At 37.1% G+C, this 24,305-nt stretch overlaps 2 protein-coding genes across 4 annotated transcripts in view; both read left to right on the top strand.

The window, feature by feature from the left end:
* Positions 1 to 24,305, top strand: part of LOC104150309 (methylglutaconyl-CoA hydratase, mitochondrial) — a 113,031-nt gene that overhangs the window by 71,377 nt on the left and 17,349 nt on the right. The window lies entirely within an intron of this gene.
* Positions 15,549 to 24,305, top strand: part of LOC138064478 (tubulin polymerization-promoting protein family member 2-like) — a 109,162-nt gene continuing 100,405 nt past the window's right edge. The window contains exon 1 of the mRNA XM_068927304.1: positions 15,549 to 15,732. The gene's annotated coding sequence lies outside the window, so the exon portion shown is untranslated. The remainder of the gene's footprint in view (positions 15,733 to 24,305) is intronic.

The raw sequence follows: 24,305 nt of genomic DNA, 5'->3' as shown, positions 1-24,305 counted from the left end.
CTACTAGTAGTTATAGTTCATAGTTATTCTAACCATGAAAAAAAGGATAGGAGTGGTGGGTTTTGTACTATACCCAATGCATTTTTATTAACTCTGAAAAATAACACTTTTACAGTCAATAACTTTCAGTTTCAACTTGTGCAGGACTTTTGTATACGTGTGCATGCATGCATTCGTGTTTTAGGTAAATGTTAATTCATTAGGTGCTTCAAAGGGGGTTTTTTCTCTTTTAATTTTTTTAACTTGTATTTTTTTGGGGACAAGTTAGAGGAATTTAAAATACTCTCGATTTCAACTTTTTTATTTTAGAAACCATTTGTCTGTGGAACTGTATTTTGAAAATATAAAAGAGAGGTGATGACACCAAAGTTCTTATTCAGCGTTTTGGAAAACAGCAAGTTATGTGAACTATATGAGTGCTAAGAAAGAAAAAGGAATAGGTAGAATTCAGTGACCAAAGAACCATGGCCACCAGAACCAGCAGTAAAAGAATTGGAGTGGTTGAAATAGTTTGTTTTCAATTCTTGACGATTAAACATTCAAAACACAAAGGGTCTAAGTATATGTTTTGATTAGTACTTGCTGAAATTTTAAATTTTTAAAAAATGTGTACTTGCTAAAATTTCAAGACTAAAAAATAGGTATGTTGTTTGTGCTTTTTTATCTCATTTCCTTTTCCTTTTTAGAACAAGCAATTATAGTTTAAAAAAAAAAAAATTACTCTCTTACCACATAAAGGACGTTAGTGGTGATGTTCCCCATAGGTATGGTACTCAGGTTGTTAGTTTTCATTCTAGCTATAATAAATATTAGTGCTGCTGATCATTACTCTAAGCTAGTGATGCTAATGTTTCCTGCTAATCTTCCAAGACTGAGAAGATGGATTTAAGGTTGAGGGTAGGAAGATGAAACAGTTGACTGGTCCCAACAGTTAACATTAAATAACATTGAAAAAATTAAATATGAACATTTCAAGAGCATTACTGAAGAAGATAGAAAGGATTTGTAGTTATCTCAAAAATGGCAGAGTGTTTTCTAATATTGCACCACATGAAATACACAAATAGATGAAACCTTTTTATGAAATGGAAGATCAAAAAAATTAGTGTAAAACTTTTGAAAAATGAAATTTTTTCGGTGTCATATTCATCAGTAGAATGAAGCTGGATTGTCTAAAGCTAATAGCTCTTCCTTCAAGCCTAGTTTATCTTCAGACTTGAAAAAAAGGCAAAGCCCTGTTAGTGACTATGGCAGGAAGAGGTGAAAACAAAGACTAAAACTAATAAGAGAACCTTCTCTTATGCTCGTGACGTTGCCCTTAGCATAACGTGCAATATCAAAATGTGATTGATTGCTATGCCTATTATATGTCCTTCTAGATGCATTTAATTTTGCATATATAGGCTAGTTATGCCAGAAGTGAAGAACTATAGCAAAATTCAGGGGAAAATCACTGACATGAATCCATATTGATTCATGAATCCATGAATCCATATTGGTCAAGCATTAGAAAAATGGGAAGTGTTAACTATTGTGATAATATGAATAATTAAGAATTACCATAAAAATCAGAAAAAGAAAAGATATATATTAAAATATTTTAAATATTGCAAATGGTTTTGCATGTACTTACACATACACAACATTGCTCAATTTTAGTATGAGTTTTATTGCAGAAAAGGCAAAACTGTGTTATCAGAAAATATGTGCACACACAAACATGAAGCGATGCATGTGTAAGGAATCTTTCGTCTTGATTTTTGTTTCTCTGTGCAGAATCCAGCTATTTCCATAGTCTTCAAACCACTATGGCTGTTATGAGACAAATCCAGTTAAACGAAGTAATGAGCAGTTTTTAGATTGTAATGTGATGACACGTTGATTTTGAATATCTGACGCTCCTTAGGAGACTGGAAGCGTTATGAAAGCTGGAGTAGGGTAGCCAAATTGGTTTTATTTTGTGCCATGAAAGGCAGAATTTAAACCGAAACACAAAAGTAAAAAACACTGGCTGGAAAGTAGATGAATTAGTAAATAAACTGTGAATTGAGAGTGTATCATATCGATATAATTTATATAATGCAGCAAAATAACCCATCTTTTATAAACTATTTCAACACTTACACGTTGAAATGAGATGGTCTTTTTAGGACTTATATTTAGGTCTCTGTAAGTAAATAGTTTTTGTATTAGAGCACTTCTTGTTTGACCCCATCGTGCCTCTGTGTGTCAGGCCTTCTGGCCAGTTAAGGATTTGTATCATACTTTAATCCTGCTTTTATGGGGGAGTTCATGTGGAATAGTTTCTCAGACATTTAGAAAATGTCTATTATATGAATCACATTGTCTCAGTGGGATAAAAACTGGTTGAACTGTGGTCCACATCAGCCTTTTGTTTTATAGTCTTATGAATCAGTGCTTGGGTATTATATTATTCATACCATGAACCTAGTGCAGTAGAAATAGGCAGTTATGTTACATGTTGGAAAAGATGATGTATTTGTACCTGGACAATTGGTCTGCAATGATCTAATGGAAGCCGGTATGCTAATTTAACATTTACTTCAAAGCTCTTCAACTCACTGCAATTTTGAAGATCGTTTTCAAAAAAACCCTGAAATTGTCAACATACCCTATTTTACCTCTGTGATAGCTAAAAAAGTGTTTTAAAAGAAATTTCCAATTGTTTTTCCATTTAAAAAAAAGTTTTTTTTTCTGATGACTGCAAATTTGGCATACTGAGAATAGAATCTGAGTAGTTGAGAAGATTTACTAGTACCTGTAATAACAACAAGTTGCTTTTTAAAAATGTTTGGTATTCATTTGTACCATTCCAGTACATAAAAACTCGGGTTATGGATGAAAACCCTGTTATATGAGGCATGATGCGAAAAGGAACAAAGTAATTGTCCCTAGTGCAAAATACTTACAATCTAAATATAAAAAATATACAGTATATGGTTGTAATATATAAGGAAACCATGAGATAATATTCTTTGGTGAGGTAGATAATGTTTTTAGTATACTAGTGACTTAATCTCTTGAGGTTTTTGGTAGGCAGCAGAGCAATGGAAAATTTCAAGGCAGGATTTGAAGAGAATAATGAATATTTCGAGAAAGCTGCTTTCAAGCATGAACTGTATCATGGGAGAAGGCACAAAGGTGCCTATTTCAGAAGGTGAAGAGGGGTGGTGGAGACTGGCATTATTGCTGTCATTCAGGGAACAGATTCAGTCTCTTAGTACTGAATGAGGCTTAGTGACCTTCAAACTAGAGACTGTACAGTGGTATTTGTGTAGTAGAAATGGAGTGGAGTCGATAAAGGATGCAAAGAGGGATGACAAGATCAGAGGGACAGAACAGAGAAACTGTCTTTGACATTTGGAGAATGAGGTCTATGTGAAAGCTCACCATATACATCATAATCTAAACCCCTAATATCTTTCAGCAGGGCTAACAAAGACTGCTAGTGACTTTCCCAACATATGCTAGGAGGGAAGAAAAAGGCATTTCTTTAATACTCTAGTATTGTCTCCTGATCTTTTTTGATAAACTTTATTTGATTTGAAGAATGGTTCTTTGATCCTGCAAATGCATCTGAGAGCAGATATATTATGGAAACAAAGGTTAAGAAGGTTTTGAACCGACGGAAGAGTTATTCTGGAAGCTGGGAGAAGAAATGGGTACACCTGAGAGAGTAAATGCAGCTTAAACTGTGAATCTCACATGTATATTTTCCACTGGTAGAGATGACTGAAAAAACCATTTCATGGCCTCGTTTCTCTCCCTGTTCCCTTAATGCTTCTCTTCAGCCACAGATGGAAGTGTTACTAGAACTGCTTTGTTCCTGACAGTCTTATGTTCACAATTTATAGGCTGGTCTTGCTTTCTCCCAATTTGAACAAGAAGAAAATATTACACCAAAAAAAGTCAAAAATGAAAATTAAAAATTGTACCTGAAGTAGCCTAAACTTTTACACAGTTGTTAATTATTTCATCTCCCAATGAGGTCTCAAAATCTCAACAGTTGATTGGACCACCTCTGGCAAGTTTAAGACTTGACTGAAGTCTGAAAGTTAAAATGTAAGCTTTCCAAGTGCAAGGGTGAGTAGAGATTATAGTTTTCCAAATATGATTCTGCAGCTTACTAGTTCATGCAAAACAGGCTTTAGAACAGAAGAGCTTGTACTGCCTAGCCCAGTATCCTGTTTCCCATTGAGGTCAAAAATGGATTCCTAGAAAAAGGCAAGTAGATGTGATGCCTCACCTCCGCACTTTCTTAGTGTCTGACTGTTTTCTGATTAGGGATTTTTTGGGCTGAGCATTTTTTTAATGTATTCAATAACTCTCAGTGGATTTTTCTTGCGTGCATTTGTCTGATCTTTCTTCCCTGTGAGCCCCTGCTTTGTTACAAACTTTCTTCCGTAGATGTACAGCTGAGCTGATTTTGCACAGATGGATCTATACAGATTCTAATGCAGCAGTGACCTGATAGTTAGGTGACGTTCCCATGATCTAAGTACCGTTTGTTTAAAAAATAACCATTACATCAATACCAGTGCATTCTCTGTGCATTCTCTGAGCAGTAAGGGACCAGTCAGTGGAAGTCCTGAAAGAATTCCTATATTTTCTTGATTTTTTTTTTTTTTTCTGCTCCCTCAGTCCTTGCTCCTTACATCACTTGGACTAACTAATTTGAGTCTGTTTGTGATCTGAAAAAGAACAGTTGCTTCTCTGAATGCAGGTTCTGATGAACTAGCCACGATGCGCTTTTTCTTGATGTGGTTGGTTAAACAGTTTAAATTGTTATATAGAAGGGTGTCAGTGTATTACAACTAGCTGTGCTGTAGAAGACATTACTGCTCTACATCTCAGCTGCCCGTCTTGCCCTCCTGCCAGAAATCATCACTCATTCAGATCTGCTTGCAGAATTGATTGTGCAAACCCTTGTTTATTTCAGTCAAAATAAAAGGGTTAGCAAATACCTACTCTTTAAGCCAACCAGGCTGATTTTGACTAAAGCAGTCTCAGGAAATCTAATTGGGTGTCGAGGGAACAATCGTAGAAGCAGCCTCATTGATGTTTAAAGAGAAGCAATATCCTCTTTTACTGGCACAGCTGGACCTGTCTGATTGACTAAAGCAGTACCACACAAGATGAACTTCCCTTGTGAATTTTAGAATGATAGACTAATTTAGGTTTCAGAGGCACTTTTGAGGTCATCTGGTCCAATTCCCTCCTTAAAACAGGACCGTCTTTGAAACAGATCAGGTTGCTCAAGGACTTTGTCCAGTCAAGGTTAGGAAGTCTCCAAGATGAGTTATTCGTTAACCTCTCTGAGCAATCTGTCCCATCATTTGACCAGCCTTACTGTGAAGAATTTTTTACCTTATATTTAATCAGAATTTCCCTTGTGGCAACTTGCGTCCTTTGTTTCTGATTCACTTGCTGTGCACCTCTGAGAAGAGTTGGTCTGTGGCTTTTCTGTAACTGCCCTCCAGCTGGCTGAAGGTAATGCTTATCCCCACAGCCGCCTTTTCTCCAGGAAGAGAGCAAACCCAGCTTCCTTTGGCTCTCCTTGTATACCATGTGCTTCAGCCTCCTTGCTGTCTGGCCCCTCTGCTAGATTCCAACTTCTTAGTGTACTGAAGCTATAAAAACTGGATACAGTAAGCCAGATGTGGTCTTACAAGTACCAAAAGAAGAGGTTAATCACTTCCTCTGACCTGCTTGCTTCAGCCTTACTAGTGTAGCCCCATATGCCTTTAGCCTTCATCATTGCAAGAGCTCACTGCTGACTTGTCCACCAGAATCTGCAGGTCTTTTTCTGGAAGTTTGCTTTGTAGCCAGTCATCCACCTAGGCTGTACTGTTGCATGAAGTTAGTCCGTCTGAACTGTAAGATATTACATCTACCTTTATTGAACTTCATGAGGTTTGCTTTCAGCCTGTTTCTTCAGGCTGTGGAAATCCTGCTGAGGGTGCGCTTTGTCCCGTTGTCTGGATTGTTGATGAAGATGTTAAACAGTAATGGCCCCAATGTTAACCCCCTAGAGAACACCATAAATAAAGTCCTGTAGTTGAACTTAAAATTGCTGTCCCTACACTTTGAGTTGTTCTGACAATTTTTCACCCACCTTGTAGTCCACTTGTGCAGTCCACACTCTCCAATTTGACTACAAGGATACTATGGTAGACCATGTCAAAACCTTGCTAAAGCTGAGGTGAATGACAGCCTCTGCTCTCCCCTCATCTATCAGTCCAGCCTTATTACCAGAGAGGGCAATGAAATTGGTCAGGCCGTGCCCCCTCATGTGCCTGGAAATGATTTGTAGGAGGATTTGCACTGTAATATTCCAAGAGACTTAGGTTAGGCTGGCAGGACTGTAATTCCTTAGACCCTCCTTCTTGAAGATGGGCATGACATTTGACTTTTTCTAGTCCTGTCGCCAGATACTTTACCTGATTGCTATGACCTTTCAAAGAAGAGAGAGAACAGTGTCACAGTGACATTAGCCAGCTTCCTCAGCACCCTCAGCTGCATCTCATCTTGTCCCTTGGGACTTGTGTATGTCGTTTGCACAACTGGTCCCTAATTCAGTCTGCTGTGTGTAGTACTTCAGTCTCTGATGCCGCCATGAGGCTCAGGAACTCTGGGAGGTCTGAGAGCAGACTTTGATAATAAAAAGCAAGGCAAAGAAGGCATTGACTAATATTCCAGCCTTTTTGTGTCCTTTGTCATACGTTTTCTGTATCTTTTGTTGCTTGGTCTTATGCATCATTCAACAGGGACCCATGTGTACCTTGCTCTTTTTTCTGGCTGCCAGTGGACCCAAAGAAGCTGCTCTTGTCACACCATCATACCCTTCACCAGTTTTAACTCCAGCTCCTAATTCCATTTTTGCCCATCTGGGTGACGTTTCTGTATTCCTCTCAGGAAGCCTGTGCCCATTTCCACCTTCCCTACACTTTCTAGTATTGTTTTTTCCTTCATTTTCCTTTGAAATCTTGTATTTACTGTCCTCATATTTGCAGAAGGAGTTTATCATTACGCTTTCTACATGCCCAGTTTTCTTCCCAGTGCCTGCTGCCAAAATTTCACCTGCTTTCCGTTGGAGAAATATCTGGCTTTGAGCGAATAGTTCAATAACCTGAAGTCGCTACTCGAAAGTAATTGAATACTCTGCATGTTTCATAATTGCAGCTCCAGCTATCTCAGGCAGGAACATAAAATGAGAAATATGTTTCACCTGTTACGTTGTAAAACAGTAGTGCTAGACAGCAGTCTAAATACCTTATAATTGTGAATTTATATGCAAGTTTATATTAAAGTGAGACTGACCTTTTTCTGATTTCAGAGTGATTACTTCAGTTGAGTCTGTTTGTAAAATGAACAAAGCCAATTATTAATTCCAGTGTCATTGTTTAAAACAATACGAGTAGCATTCAGATATTTCAAGTGTGTATTTAAGCAGTTTTCTTTCTTTTTTTTTTCCCCCTCCTTTTTTTTTTTTTTATATTTGAGACATTACACTAAATATAGGCAGCACTTTTAATACCTGGCTCTAGCTAACTTTTTTATGAGTTAATTGGACTGTGATGAGTAAATTTACTTTTAACAGTAATTCAGAGAATTATAAAAATTGCAGTTAATGTCCTTTTTATAGTAGTTTTATTAGCAAATGTATATTTAATTTTATTTCATTGCAAGGAAATTATAAAGTGTTACACTGTTCATGAAGAGTTATTTTATGGTAATAAAACATGGAAAGCTTAATTACAGCAGTCTGCAGATGTAATGGATATATGTTTAACACAGTTCAGGCCTCACTAACTAATTTAATGGGCTGATCAAAATCTTCTCATAATGTTATTGTGTTTGCTACACTTATTGCATACAATAGTTCTGTATTTTTCATCTTGTATGGTGTTTGAAAAAGTATAGAGCTTTTTCTTTTTTTTTTTTTCTTCCAGTGTCTTAAATTAGACAACTTTAGTGGTTTTTAAATGAGGAGTTTAACTGCAACCGAAGCCATTTAATCATACACTTCCTAAAAAGAACCCTTTTCCTAACATTGTTTTATGACATGATCACTTGTCTGAAGAGACAAATTGCTCTCTTGGTGTAAGTCAATTTAGCAGGCACAGATATTAGCTTCTGAACTATTTTAAATAGTAGTTGACAAAAATGTAAGATGTGCAGTGACAGTTCCAGGCTTTAGGTGATGAAGTAAAATGAGTTTTAGGTGATGAAGTAAAATGAGTTTTAGGTGATGAAGTAAAATGAGTTTTAGGTGATGAAGTAAAATGAGTTTTAGACTCTGATGGTTTCATGTTGAACAAAGTGAAATTTTAGCTTTGATCTTAGGGGATGGAACTTCAGATGTGTAGGATGACTCAGTTGTGGTTCAGACTATGACCGTTTAAGTAACTCATCTCACTGTTGAATGGTGCTACATGTTGAGATGTTTGTAGGAATGAGTGAACCAACTTTTATAGTTCTGACTCAGATTATGCATGTTTTAATAACTATCTTTACCTTTATTATCAGCTGGAATTGACAAATATTATATTTTTATTAGAAGCAGCTGCCTTATACTTTGAGGCTTTTAAAATATACATTCTTTCTGTAGTGTAGTCAAAGCAGATGCATGTTAGACTAATTATTGAACTGAAATAAAAGAAGCAAAAGGAATGTGTGCTTTTATTCAAAAGAATTTTATGTAAGCTCTTCCAGATGATCTTTAGGTGGTAAAGGAACAAAACGCAGTCATGCTATAATTTTTGTAGCATATTGCATTTGACATATAACAAGAAAGAAAGAACAACCTCAGAATGCTGCTGTCATTTTGTGGTTTCTGGGTAAACCTAAAATGTAATTATTTGTATGCCAGTCAAAATCCTCTTTTACTACGTATTTTTGAAGAATTGAAAGAATCTCTTTTTGGCAAATGAACTTCAGAGATGAACCAACAAAGAGACTGGTGGCCAAAATGTTGCTATTCAGTTGCTCTCTCAGTGATTTTTTAGTTAGGAGGTAAATAAATTATAAATACTGACATCTGCCTGAATATGATCTAATTCGTGCTTTAGCATGGACCATCCTGAGACTTTTGAAACCATTTTAAATTTGATTTGATCGGTGGGGTAAAAGAAGAATTCTAAAATTCACACTCAGAGTTGTAAAATATACTGCAGCAGAGATTATGATGACCAGGAGAAAAATCTTGGAAAATTAAAAGACACAGATAGTACACAGCTATCTGAAACATCCTCTCACTTGTTGATTTTTCTCTAGATATTACCTTTACATATATAGCGTATGCATATATGCAGTATATGCATTATAAATGTTAGATTTATGTGCAACATCTCTGATGAAATAGATTCTGTTGGTATATGAAGGAAGTCATTGCAGTTAGCTTGTGTAATATAAATTCTTGCAGGTTTTTAAAGGGGTTTGACATATCTTAATTAAAAATGTCTGATCCTGTATAATGCTGGATAGCATTTTGAAAAGGCAAAGCTGCTATATAAACCACTAGTAGAAAAACTTATTTCTAGATCTGATCAAAAAGTTTTTTTTCTATGAAAGAATGGCAAAGTTTGGTGATTGTGGGGAGAAGCTGTGATGTTTCAGAGTTAACATTAGGAGTCAGTCCTGAATCTGATATATAGAGTTTTTGGGCTTCTCAGCTCAACTGCTATTTTTTGGGACCTCAAGGCGCCTGCTCCACACATCGACCCAAGCAGGCGACTGGACCTGGAGAGCCCGCCCTCGCGGCCTGGCTCGAAGGGACTCCCTCCTGTGTAGCCAGGGCCAAACTCCCCATTTGAACAACATACAAGGCTACCGTGAGTAACAGCGACACGTTCCTTAACCCCTCATTGGGTTGAAACGTAACGGTCCATCAGAGATTCTGGCCCAGCGTTTGTTTGTGCTGGGGAGTGATGACAGCCACTATCACTTGTTTGGGGATCCCAGCTGTTTCACTAGGACGTTTCCCTGTGACCTCTATGCCATGCTTAAGCTCACAGCAGAGCCCATAGGATTTCTGAGCTCTGCAGCGGGGAGTCTGTTTGAATTTAGGACCTCAGCTGTGACGAGCCTAAAAATCATATGCCAAAGCTTTTGCAGGGCTATGAATTATGAAGGCCTTAAAGTCCTTAGTTCTGCCCTATCATCAAGATAGGAATTGATAGGAAACTAGGAAGGCTCTTTGGAAAAGTTTGCCAAAACTATGCAAACTCTTTATTCTGTTAGTACGGTGTGCATTTTAAAACTGTTAGGTATAGTGATATATACTTCATCTAAGCGTTGGAAAATAGTATATTTAAAATTAATTTTTCCTTCGGATTTTTTTTCTGCTGCTTGATATCTTAGGGCTTTATTATGTGATACACTGTCTGTAGTGATGCATAGGAGAGCAGCAAATGCTTATTTCGACTCTAATTTAGTCTGTCCATTAAGTGTCATAGGACACAACCCCCTTTTTAACAAGCCTGGTTTCATGGGAGGCCGTTGGCACTTTGCCAAATTTTAGTTTTTTATTTTAACCTGTTGTGTGATTTAGATTGTTAAAATGCTATATATACGTAGCTGAAAACATTCTATCAGATCGCTAATCTTTTCTCAGTATGAATAGAGCTATCAGGCAGAAGGAGAAAGGGGAAAATAACTGTAGCTTTTTGATAAGCAAATGTAAACATCGTTTCTCTTTTTCATGCTGTGTCCTGCTACATCCTCCCCTATGCTGTATTTGAACAGTGTACTTCAGTTCCTGCCACGGCATGAGTAAGCTAGCCTGTATTCTTTGCTCACCCAGAATGCTCACTGCATTGTCAGTAGGGGTGGCTGTATAGCTCAGGTATATGAAACTAGACTCAGAAGATGCAACATAAACTTCATTTCCAAAACTGGGAGAGAACTGCAAAAACAGTATTCCAGAGACTGTGTGTTTCAAAATGCCTATCTTTCAAAACAGAGGAATTTTCCAAATGTTCTCGTGTTCTCTAATGAAGCGTCAACAGAAGCTAAAAGTTTAAGAAGGTGTTTGACATACAGGAGGATATTGCAGGATGCTTAGAAGCATGCAGATGGATGACATTTTATCATCAGACTGTGTTACTGCAGATTGTACTGAATAGGAAAAGCGTTTTGTGTAACATGTTCTGAAAGATACTTAGTATCTCCTGTTAACATGTGTCACTGTGCCTAAAGTTATCTTGAGCTTGCCCTTTTAAAAGTTTCCGTTTCCATTCACTTTATTAATAAAATAACTGGAAAGCCCCCAGTGCTAACAAATTCTATGACACATACAGATTGAATTATGAAAGGTCATCTTAACCAATAGATATGTGTTTTTAACGTTAATATACGGCAGGATTGTGCTAGTGGCTTGATATATTTAAATATGACATTAGTACATGTTATTTTTGTCTTGAATCACACTACAGAGTTTTGGAGCTTATCACTACATCTCAGGTTCAGAAATGAAAGTGAAAGACTTAGATGCATACAAATGTATGGATGTTAAGGTGGGAACCTTTCTGCATTAAAGGTTTTTAAAGAAACTCTATAGGAGTTCTCTGCTCAGGAGAAAGTATTGCCTGTTGCAATCTGGATTTGCTGACACATTTTCGGGATTCCAGTTGGAATTTCCTTTATTATCTATTTGAGGACTTCTATACAGTTTGTCATCTGTAGAATTCAAATTTTGAAGCAGACTATTGGTATTGTTTGAATAAGACCCCATTGTGCTATCAAGCAGAAGGTGTGATGAAAAGTTGATATTTACTGTTGTAATTTAAAGCTTCAATTCAGCAAATCACTAAGGCAAGTTACTGTTTTGATTTTGTTGAGATGTACATCCATACATCGTATACATGGATGTACTTTGCAGATTTTGAGGATTAATGGCTAAATACAAAAATGATGTTACATTTCTCTATGTAATGTTCAGTAGGGTGTTTTACATAAAAGCCATGGTTTGTGTATGAATAACAACAAAAATGGTAATTTCCTCTTGGCGTAAAGAACTTCACATAGCAAGAAAGAGCTTTTTACAAAAGTGAGTGCTAATGCTGTGTTAAGGTTACTTAAATACGTGTATATGCATACTGCGTGTATGTGTTTGTGGCAGCAGTGCTTGCCTAGCTTTGGAAATATAAGCTCATACAGTTGGAAAATAAAATAATTTCTAATGTTTAGATTGCGCTTGTGTCAAAACGTATTTTCATAGTACACTGCAAGTGAAATAATCTTCTGTTTCACTTTTAACCCATTCAAGTAATAATTTCTACTCACTGATTTAGCTTTCTATGTCTGAAAGTATGTCAGTGATGCAATGAAATGGTTATACCCGAGATGAGTCCTTTCACAGAACAGGCCATGAAACTCTGATTCTAGTTGCAGCGCTGTGTGTGATGACAAGATAGTCGCTAAGGTTCATTTTCCTCTCTATTAAAATTGAGACGGACTGTTGCAACAAGCAATATTATGGGTAAAAGTATGCTGAAGGACTATGCTATAGGGGGAAAAAGGAAGAGTAGATTGAGTGGACTTGGCCTCTCTCTGGGTGTACTAAGCGGGACACAGGGTTCCTTGGGAAGCTTTGCACTTGCTTGCCTACTTAATGTCGTTCGGGGAGTTCTGTATCACTTTCTAACCTCTGAAGTTTTCCTGTCCTGCAATTCCTTTTCCCAAAGGAGAAGAGGCTTCAATTAATTCCACTCCTGCCACCTTAAAAGTGATCAAACATACTATGAACTGATCACTTTCAGTTTTGAGGAATAAGCTTGGATATATTTTATTCCAATGTACATTGAGAAAATTAGCTATATTAATACATTTTTTCTCTACAGTAAATTTAGCTATTATCAGTGTTAAGTTTTTACATCAAATTTTAATACAAGTAAATATTTATTGCTTATTTTTTACACTCTTGAAAACAGCAGATTGTAATGGAAATGATGATAAAATCTCTTCCAGATGATGAGGCTGATATGTCACTTTAGAGATTTTTAGTCAGTGTAAGCTCATCTACTCAAAGCCAATGCTGTTCTTTTAAATATTTTATGTAACCTCCCTTATGGTGAGTTAGGGCCTCTATGTAAACGTTTTTTTTTTAAATACTATAAATAAATATGAAATACTCTATTATACATCTATGATCCGTATAAATAAAACTTAGTAATATAATTTAAAAGGAGAAAGCTGTTAGATACAATATTTTCAGAATTTGGGTAGCAAGCCTAGAAAAAGTCTTCAAGCAGGTCTTGTTCAAATCCATATCAAAACATATAGCAAATAAGAAACTAACCCCTCCCCAGAAAAAATGCAAAAACAAACGAACAAACAAACGCAGCACACCCAAACCGAAATGTAACGCTGAGAAGGAGCACTAGGTTTTAGCAAAGCACTTTGAATTAAGAAGTTCCCAATTACTTTCATCTAGTATTTCATTGTTATGATTCCATCGAAATATAGTCTCTTTCTTGCCATCTGTCTTGAGATGCAAAATGCAAGAGGTGAGGGCATTGTTTTACTGGTAATTATCTTAAAAGGTAATCTGATTACTATCTACTTAGATACAAAAACATTTAGGACCTGTTCTCAAGTCAGTAGGAAAACGATATGATCATTTTTCACACACCGTTTAATGTAAACATTGTATTTCTTTTATGCAGGTTGGCATTTAAATTTTAACATTTCAAACAGTTTATTTAAGTAAAAATAAACTCCAAAAGAAAATGTAGTTTTTAAGCTAAACTTGCATACTTCATACAGTGCAAGTAATCTGTGACATACATACGAAGACCTTCACTTCTAACAAATGTACGATGCATGTAGGATTAATATAGGTCAAAATGTAGGATTTCTTTAGCTCTAAAATTTAAAAAGATGTTTGATGTCTCTATGGGCTTGCAGGTTTGCATGTATAATCTGATTTGAGAAAGAGACGGGGTCCAAGCAGGAGAGCGGGCTGTTTAGCATACCTCTTTGACAAACAGGTATGCTGAAATTCAGCTGGAGTGAGCTCTCCTTCAGCGCAAAGGACTTTACTTGAAGCTCTGGAATGGGTTTCATTCTAGTATAGGTAATGTTCTGTATTTTAAGGTCGGATTCTACATCCTAAACAAAAGCATATAAGGCACGGTTTTTCCCATGTGTTTGTGGCATCTGGGCAGTTTTCAGGTGCTTGATAACGCAGGTTGCTGGATTTCCTCAAAAGTAGATACTGAGTACATCTAATTAAATTGTGCCTGAATAGTCCAGCACCAGCTGTTGCATTCATTGCACATGCCCAGAGTAACTCTATGGTGTTATTAGTATGGTGTTATTAGTATGGTGTTATTAGTATGGTGTTATTAGTATTAGTACACTAATTCTGGAAGTACACATGGAATTTGCTGCACATGTGCAAAACTGTACATATATGATTTGTCTGACCAGGATTGCCCTAGATTTTAGCATTTAAAATCTCCTAGTGCTATATGTGGGGAGACTGGGCTTCATGTAATATGGTGCTTAAAAGTGGCTTAAGGGCTTATGGAAGCTGGTTTAGTGGGAGAAGAATTCCTGTGGCAGGTCCTCTGTGGTGAGACAAATTACACATTGTGTACAGAACTGTTAGGTAACTGCTTTTTATTCTTAATGAAAGATGTGCTTTTACACTTTTGTTTATTTCTACCCCTTCTGCTCATCTAAAGGTTATAGCTGAATGCCATGTTTTTAGCATCTTTTGAATATGTATTAAAGAAAAAAAACTATACTAAATTAATCAATCTTTTTTTTTTCCATTGTCTTAATACTTTTAAACACACAGAAGTATTCATTAGTACTGTATTATTTGTATGTTGTGCAGGCCTCTTTATGTTGAGGCCTGGACAGATGCAAATAATTCTGTTACAGGAAAACTTGTGGTGGTTTGTATATACTTGTATTAAGTAGACACAATGATCCTGCTCTGTGTGTGCGTGTATAAAAAAATAAATATATATATATATACACACACACACACGCACACTTAAACACACACATATGTATATATGTATATATTCACATATACATACATGTATAGAGAACGAGTGAGAGAGTATTTCCGTTCAGTACTGAGTGCCAGGATCCTCTTCTTCCTCCGAGGCTTCCTGGCAAGGCTCTTGTTCCATAAGACTACTTGAACAAATCTCAGCTTGGATGTATCAAAGTGTCAAATTCCAGTAGTTTGGTCTGAAATTATTAGTGCTAAATATCTTCCTCAGGATAATTTTAGTGCAAATTTAAGTGGAAATTTAGGCTAGTTAAAAGAAACAAAACAAAACACGTTTTTGTCTGGGAAGGCTGGAGGACATTTCAGGGGACTCTTCTGCTTAGGAACGTATCTTTTGATATCCAAATTTTGGCTATTAGCCTTGAAAAAATTACTCCTGTTACATGGAGCGTTTTCTTTGTGTTCAGAGCCTGAAATCAGGCACCAGAATGGAAACGTTAGCGCTTGTTGCTGTGTTCTCAGAGCTCCGGCTGCAGCGCCCACGGCATCACCAAGTGTGACCGCGCTTGGCTGAAAAGCAGAAGGGGCAAGAGATGGAAGTAGATCGAGGAAGGGAAATTACTGAGGTTCAAGGTTCATATAGCACACGATGAAGGAAGACACAGCCTAGGATGTGTTTGAGGAGAGACTGGACTTCGCTTGATAAAGTCTTGGAGCTTGGACTTGGATAAAGACTGGAGGTAACCGGACAAAGAGCAAGTGAGGGAAAAAGGACAGAGCAGAGTTTGAAGGTGAAAATGGAGGGATAGTGTATAAAGAATGATGTTGGGATGGCGACATAGCAGAAGTGACTGTGCCTACTAAAGCACAATCCCTTCCAGAGTTCGGAATACAGCCAGTGTTTTTTAATGGTTAATCTATGGCAGGGAGGTGTCACTTTAAAATTTATTTTTTTAAAGGATTACCTACGCTGTGTTTAATTCCTGTGTGGACGCAAACAGTTTTAAGTTAAAATGAACTTAACTTGATTTATTTTAATTCATTTAGAAAATGAGCTTTGTTACCTTAATCTAAATTGTTCTAACATTTCAGAGCGCTCCCGTACAGACATACTCTAAGTCAATCTATTCTTCTGTCGTCAGTATTGCAGGATGTGGTATGCTCATTGTGGTAGTCATTGTTACTGTAGGAATATGTTACTGTTGGCTTTTAGCAGCATAAATCATGAAATCAAATACTTTGCAACTGAATGTAGTATACCTTATATAGTTTTTGTATGCTTGATCTTAAAAAAGAAAAAGGTGAGGGGGGAACCGTAGAAGATTACGTAGACCAACATAAAACGCATCTTAGAAACACATTGTTAAGACTGGAAAATCAAGCACTCAAAAATTAGCTACTGTTACATGCAGTATTGCACAGAAGCACACAGTGCTGCTTATGCATCTTTAAGCCAGCTCCTTATCTCTCTACGTTATTCTGTAAATTCTTTCATTTTGTGGTCACATGTGGTGGTGCTGTTGACACTGAGATTTTTTTAAAGACTAAAGCTTGCCCAAATATGTGGATTGCAAATGACATGTTCCTGAGACATCAGTACCAACGTCAAGCCGGATTTCCCTCTATGTTTCGAAGCAGAGATATTAGAGGGGCTCAAAATAAGGAATTTTTTTATTATGGACAAAACACTTTCTTTCCACTAGCTTCTTTCTTAGAAGTGACTGAAATGTTTTGCCTGAATTAAAAACAGAAAAATAAGGAAAACAAACAAACAACAAACAAACAAATAGCAAAAAGCATCTCTTGCTGGGCAATACTTGCAAAGAAAAGATCAATAATAGAAGTGGAGATATTATACTCAATCAAAAATAGCACTTTATTTTGGGAAATGTTATGTGATAGTAATAAAGCTGGTCCTGCCAGTGCTGCCTAGAAATAGAAATGCAAATGCATCATACTGCTAAGATGCTGTAAACTGATGATTAATTTTTAGACAGATGTGAACTTTTTTTTAGCCTTTGATTTAAGAAAAAATGGGCCTACAATAGTCTGTGTACCTTACTATATCATACAACTAGTATGATTGTGACATGACAAATCATTACAGTGTAGTGGAAAGTACAACAAGGTTATTAGATGGTTCATGACAAAAAGTAATGCAGGAAATTCATGAAATTCCATATTTCTTTTTAAGTCTCTAATTTACCTAAAAAGATTACTTTGTACTTGAACTAGCTAAATTAGGCAAACAGTCTGTTTTGTCCTCTTGACCAGAGTTGTGTAAGTGGACAGGATAACCTGATTTGGATGTCAGGAAGCGTGAAAATAACAAAGACTATTAAGTATAATGCAACAATAATAGTAGACTATTGCGACGTGAGCAAGATACTATCATTTCCTGAAATTTAGGAGATGAATGAAATTCAGTGAGAACTCCCCTTGGTATTCTCTTCGCACAGAAGCTTAGAAATATTTTATTAATTATTAATAACAACATAAAAGACCTTTGGTCTTATTTTCATTTTAATTAGTCAGGATATATATGCCATTCACTTTGAAGCCAAATGCTACTCCCTTTGTATTAACCTGCAGGGGGTACTAGAAAACTGAACCAAGTAGCATTTAGCTATTTCTCCTCCTGCCATGAGATAATTAACATCTACTGTTTTGCAGACTCTCTTAGTGTTACCTGATCCCCACATCCAGGTTTCATATCAACTTTGAGAATTTGAGCAGTATGGTGTGAAATTGCTGCCTCAGCCCATTTCTTATAGATCACCAGAACTCAGGAAAGTTATTAACCTTCAGCTTAAACTGCTGAACCTACAAGGGAGACTTAATCTCATAATGAAATGAAATTGGACAAGACAAAATATACAATAATTCCAGGAAGGAAACAAAGCTGTATGTAATATCTAGAATCAATTATGTTTTGTAGTGGAAGATAAGGGCAACTGAAAGGCGGTAAGAACTTAATAGTAGCTGATATGGTTAGAAAGAATACATTTTTTGATGAATAAAACTGGTATAGGAAGAAGTAAGAAAGAAGTAATGAAAAATTGAATCAGTGTATCAAATCCATGGTTTTCCAGATTTGTAGCCAGCTAGTTCCTCGACCTTCCTGTCTCTTGGGTTTCCCACCCCACGTGAATCCCTCTGAGCGACTGCCCCGGGCGCCGGCGACCTGAGGCCTCGTAACTTTGGTTCCTAATGTAGATTGCTTGGTGCGAGTCTGCTGTAAGCCTCCCCGTGGTGCAGTCCTTGCTAATGGCCACTCTTCATGGCCAAGCTTCCCTGGCCGGGGAGTCAGCTGGACTGAAATGAATTAAGTGCATGAACTGACAGGAAGCAGAGCTGCTTGCAGAGGAAACCCACCTGTGGGCCATTTGATGAAAACAAGTGTGTTTGTCCTGAACAGCTCACTTGCTGATGAATTCACATTTTCCAATGCTTATCAGAAAAATTGTACCCTGCTCGACTGTCACTATAATGCCCCCGATTGAAATTGTCTCCTCTGTATGTATGCATTAGGAAACATGACAAATTACATCATCACTTTTTTTTTTTTATCATAGATGCCCTACTTCATAGGATAGGTGATTCTTCTTTAATTAGCTGCTATGCAATATTTTGTATTCCCATTGTGTAAAATGAACCCTGTGCCCTGTTTCCTGTACACTGTTCAGACCCTGTTCTGGAGACATAATTATCAATTTTTTCCTGATGGTTTGTATAGAAATCATGTTCATAGAAGAAGATGATAATACTCCTTCATCTCATGGGAGTGTTATGAAAATAAATTCATTAATATCTGTCAGGCAACCATACTGTGGTGATGTAAGTAAGTTTATTTTTCCCACGCTCCTGTGAGGTGAGGGAGTATCAGTATCTTTTTTTTTTTTTTTTTATCGACAAGGTAAAAATCCTACAACCAACAGCTTCCTTCATCTCATGATTGTGGTTCATACTTAGAGAGAAATGTTAAGTAGTTAAAATGTTTCTTTCAGAGTGTTAACTTCCCGCCCCCCCCCCCCCCAAAATCACATTGATCTAATGATTGGATGAAATGGACACGAAGATATTTTTCCTCTGTAGTTTGTGAATCATACTGCGTGTAATCAGGTTTGTAAATTTTAGAAACTTTCACATTTGCTGAAATGCAACTCCTCTGCTATTTGAAAAGTCAATTTAGCCTGTTACATGGTGGTTACCAGGCATACACTGGTAGCAACCACAGAAGTTGCAAAACAGTTTTCTGATATATCTCACTTCCCTTGTTCTCAGATATTCATATAATGTGCTCATTAGAGCTAAATGAAAAATATGAAAAATTTACACCCATTTCTTACTGTTAGAGCAGTTGGTTTGAATTTGAAAATGTTAATGTTTGATCAAAAGAAATCTTTGTGTGTGGATATGTGAAAGTATAGTAAAAGAGAATTAGCTGCTACTAACTGAGAGGAAAGAAGTGGAAGGAAAGCTTTTATTGCTGTATAAAAGTTTTTGCTTTTTCTTTAAGTATGAAGAGTTTAAAAATGGAAAACCTCCAAAACTACTCAGTTATGAATATCACAGCCAGACAGTTCTGTGCCTAAGCAGTATTATTACTTAAAAGTTTTGGAACGCAGTGGACCAAAACCACTGCATTTATCTTGTTGCTACTAAACAATTAGATTTATTTTTATCAGTATTACTATCTGGTCCATAGCATCACGTGAGCTAAATGTGTTAAAAATAAGATTTATTCCTTTTCGTTCTTAGCTTGGTCAGTGCTGTACAAGAGGAAAGGTTAAGAGGAAAAGCAAAGCCTGCACTTTCTTGCAAATGGGTAGAACAATTCAGGGAGTGAATATTTGTCTTGAATCTAGTGAAGTACTTATAATGTTTTTGAGTATCCAGAGTAGCTTAATGAATATTTGGGGTTGAGCATAATGACGGGAAGACCACAGTCTACAGCAATCAAATCAGTATTGCCAAAACTAGCATCAGCATTGGGCTTTTTTAAATCAAATGGTTAGCAATCAAGCAGTATGGAAGTGGGAAAGAACATAAGCCTTGAGCTAAATCCATTAGTTCTGCAAACCTTTGGTGATTTGATAAGAGGAAAGTTTGATTGCTGTCGAAGTTAGCTTGGTCCAGAAATGAGTTGCAAATATCAATTATCAAATTGAGGTTTTATGGATGTTATTTTAAAATAGATTTGTACTACCCACATTTAACAAAGCAGAAAGCAATGATGACAACAGAGGAAGCTGAAGAGTTCTTCAAGCGGCTAGTCAGAATTGTGTTCATTTGCCAGGTGAATGAAGAAAGTGCTCTGTTAATTGCAAACAGAGCAGGATACCTGTCTCCTCTGTGCAGGTGAGCTCACAGGCTTTACTGCTGAGGTGCAATAAAAGGACTGCGTTCAAATTGTACATGGCCAGTGGTCATAAAAGTACCTTTGCTGGTATTTAGTTTATTGTTGGCTTGGACCTCTTTTAGAGTCCCAAAAGAGGAGAAGAATTGTACCAGATCATGTAAAATACTACTTAGCTATGTGGATATTCAGTTTCTTCCTGCTGGCTTTAGACCTGTCTTCTTTTTGGACTTCCAGAACTCGTGCTGAAGCCAGGCAACAGCAAAATTAGGAAGCTGTAAGTGGCTTTGGGAAGCAGAGAAAACTGAATTTATAGTCTTCCAAGTATTAAAAGAGATGCCAAACTGATATTTAATTTGTAATAGTATGGGCCCAAAACTGAACCCTAAAAAAGGCCTGTAAGTAAGTAAACCTTTTATGGAGAATCACTCTACAGTAAACTAAAAGTAATGTAACAGACTGGAATGCCAAGCAATGGGTAATCAAGGAAGAAACATCTCATAAAGCTGCTTTAATATTCCTCTGTGAGGAAAGTTCATGCTGCCACCTACAAGAGTGTCATGATAAAAGGTGGAGTTAGACCAGTCTTAGTCTTACAGAGATAAAATAGCAAATGAACATTAAAAAAAAACCTGATTATGCCATAAAGATGATCAAAATGATTTCTTCCAGAGGTTCCGTAACTGAACTGAGGATACTCAGGTAAAATATAGCCATGGATCACTTAAACTGTAAATAATAAAGACACATAATTATCTTAATAATTATAAAATATAGCCATGGATCATTTAAACTGTAAATAATAAAGACACATAATTATCTTAATTATATATATATACATATGCTTGTCATCATTCCACTGTAGAGTGCTGATGGGTTTCTGAGAAAACATTACTAACTCTACTTCTGAACGCTCAAGAGTAGTGTATAGGATGAATGAAACATGACAGTTCTCTGAAGTTGAAGCGCAGGCTGATACTGTCCTGTGGGCCCCTTTTCAGCTGGTACGTGGTTGGAGACCGTGAAGTAAGTGGGAGCTATCTGTCAGACCAAGGTAATCCAAAGAATCAAATCCATTCTACTTAGGTTCAACATGAAATTTGAAGCACGTTAAAATACATCATTTGCATACGTATGAATGGTTTAACTCAGTTTTTAACTGAATAGTTTACTTATTTTGAGAGCTATCATCAGTGAGTAGGTGTATAGAGGCCACTTATTTCCATTTCGTATCCAATTATGACTATATTATGTTAGCAAGCAAAATAGCTTGTTAAGCCTATAGTTAGTTCACTGTATGACTGTTGATATTTTTCATCAATTTCTGGAAAATTCAGGAAATGAAGTGGCAATTGTGTAGTCTACCTTTAAAAGAGCAGCTGCACCAGTTCACCACAAAACAAGTTGGACCAAATGATTTATGAAATATTGTTTCCTTAGTTATGTCACAGAACCTCTCTGGCTCTGTAGACTTATCCAAGCCAACTATTACAAAACTCTAAAATGCAAAAATACCAGATCCCTGTCCATCCTTCTTCGCCTCAGTTTTTCATCGTCTGTATTCTGGTTATCCCCCCAAACAGATTCCCCCCCCCCCCCCCCCCACCATTGTCAAACATAATAAAAAGCAAGCTTATGGTAAAAATTGCCCCCGAACCTTTTATTTTTTTGTTATGCAAGAACTTTATGTTAATCATCTTTATATTTTAATGTGAATCTGAGATCTGAGAAACCAGTGTTAATTGAATGACTTACATGCCTTGTATCTGAGTTTTCTTTTGACAACTCATTCTTACCGTGGAAGTTTTGTGAAATTGTGAAGAAAAGAGCAACACAGGATGTAATATACCTGGCATGGCTGTGTATGTTTTAAGGAAATAGATATAGAATTCAGTCACTCAGAGGCCTAGTCTGATGGCATTTTTTTAAACAAAATAGTGGCTTTATTTTTTGTGTTTTGGAATCAGGAAATGTGAATGACTACGCTGAAATTTAAATTACCCAGACTAAAAGAGGATCAAGGAAGTCTGTTTAATTTTGATCTTTTAACTCAATATACTAATATAATTAATTCCTGCCAGAAGGGGTAGATGTTTGTTGGTCCATTATGAGTGCAGTGAAATTCTCCTTTTTCTCTCAGTATCTGGCTGTGGGCTTGGCTTTCTTAATTACGTAGAACAATAAAACATATTCATCAGCCTACCCGAATTTGGATGGCCCCAAGAATTCCTCTAGAAGAGAAGCGAGGCTGGTAGAGCCTCCTTTGCCTCCTTTCTAGGACATGTAGTGATGCTCTTACCACAAAAAGCATCAGGAGCTTTGTGCAGGGTCACTGGAAACACTGCTTCCAATTGTAGTTGTCTATTCCAGCTTCCTACAACTGCAGGGTTATTCCCTACACTCAAGTTCTCACTTTTTTTTTTTTTTAACCTTACAAAAGTTCTTCCCCCTCCCCCATACCTTGTCTTCCTTTATGCGCGTCTTGAGCATCAGCTATATATAGTTTAATAGGCTGGGGCGGAAGTGTTCTCTGTGAGATTTGAACCTACCGGCTTGAGCTCCCAGGTATGCTCCTAGCCCTCTGTCCCATTATGAACCAGGTGTGCTTTGCTTGACCAGAGAAGGTTTTTAGGCTCTTCAAAAAACAAACAAAACAAGGAAATGCAGATGCATAAACAAGCAACCAGGTGAGAGAGACAGGGAGCAATATGAACTGTCTCCAGTCACATGTAGTTTTTAGAATATACAAAGCATGAGGGCCATGTTAGCACGTTGTGAGCTTATCCTGCTGTTGCATTGGATGTCGCCACAGAACACCTACGCTTTTCAATGTAGGCTTGTACCATATGTGCATAATAAGATGTAGCCTTATTTGGAGAGGGTTACCAATGGAAGGATGATAAAGGGCTGTAATTTCTGAGGTCTGTTTCAATGGTCCCTTTGCAAGAACAGTAAATGCTACAGACAGGGCTGGCCGTGGAAGGCAGGGGCTGCCAGTTCTCAGGCTGAAACACATGGAAAAAGAAAGAGAGGTGGGGATGATTTAAGAAAAAATAGTGATTGGTTTGAGGAAAAAGAGAATGGAGACTTGAGACCAAGAAGGTGAGGTAGGTTTCTTCATGCTGGTCAGATTCCAAGAGTTGCAGGCCGATTAAGTCTAACAGGGGTTTCATTCAGGGTATCTTTGTGTCTTCTAAAGGTTCATGATTCTCATAATTAAAGAAATTATTTTGTTATGGATGAGTTTCTTGTTCATAGGCTGTATGTTCTCTGGAAGGACTGAAGCAGGAAGTAGAGCTCTTGAAGTCCTCAGGCTCCAGAAAAAACATTCCCAAGTCATTAGAGATTTGGGAGAGTTCTGATATGGATCCTTCAACTCAGAGGAGGTAGATTGCTGCCAAAAAAGGGTCAAAGGAGCTCCACGTAAGAGTGCTTTAAGAGATGCAGAACTAGGAGCAGTAACCAGGCTATACTGCACCTAGAAGTGCACAGTCTTCACCAGCTAGTTCTGCTCACAGCTGAACAGTCCTGCCTGGAGAGCAGGATGAGGCCAGCTAGTGAGGAGTGAGTGGAAAGGCTATAAATGTGGTGTTATCTATCTTGCGATAGATCCCTAATGTTTGTTATAAACTATTCTTAATGACATCTGCTGCTTCAAAAATATCTATGTATTTCCACGTAGGACAGTGTTCACCACTGCTATCCTGGCTCTTTTTGCTGATATAAATTCATTCCTTCGTTACCTCCTGCTTATATATCCCCAACCAACTGTATTCCTGAAATTTGGACATAGGATGTAAGGAGAATAAAAATGATATCTAATTGCTTTGATCCTTAAAACTGTAGAGGTCTATGAATGCTGACTCATCTGAGTAAGGTCAGGTGGCAGAAGAGTCTAATTAGCACTACCTTGTCTATATTCAGGGAAAGACTTCTCATTACATACTTCCCTCT

This window comes from Struthio camelus, chromosome Z (genome assembly GCF_040807025.1).
Source record: "Struthio camelus isolate bStrCam1 chromosome Z, bStrCam1.hap1, whole genome shotgun sequence".
Lineage (NCBI taxonomy): Eukaryota > Metazoa > Chordata > Aves > Struthioniformes > Struthionidae > Struthio > Struthio camelus.
This window is presented reverse-complemented; position numbering and strand designations above follow the sequence as displayed.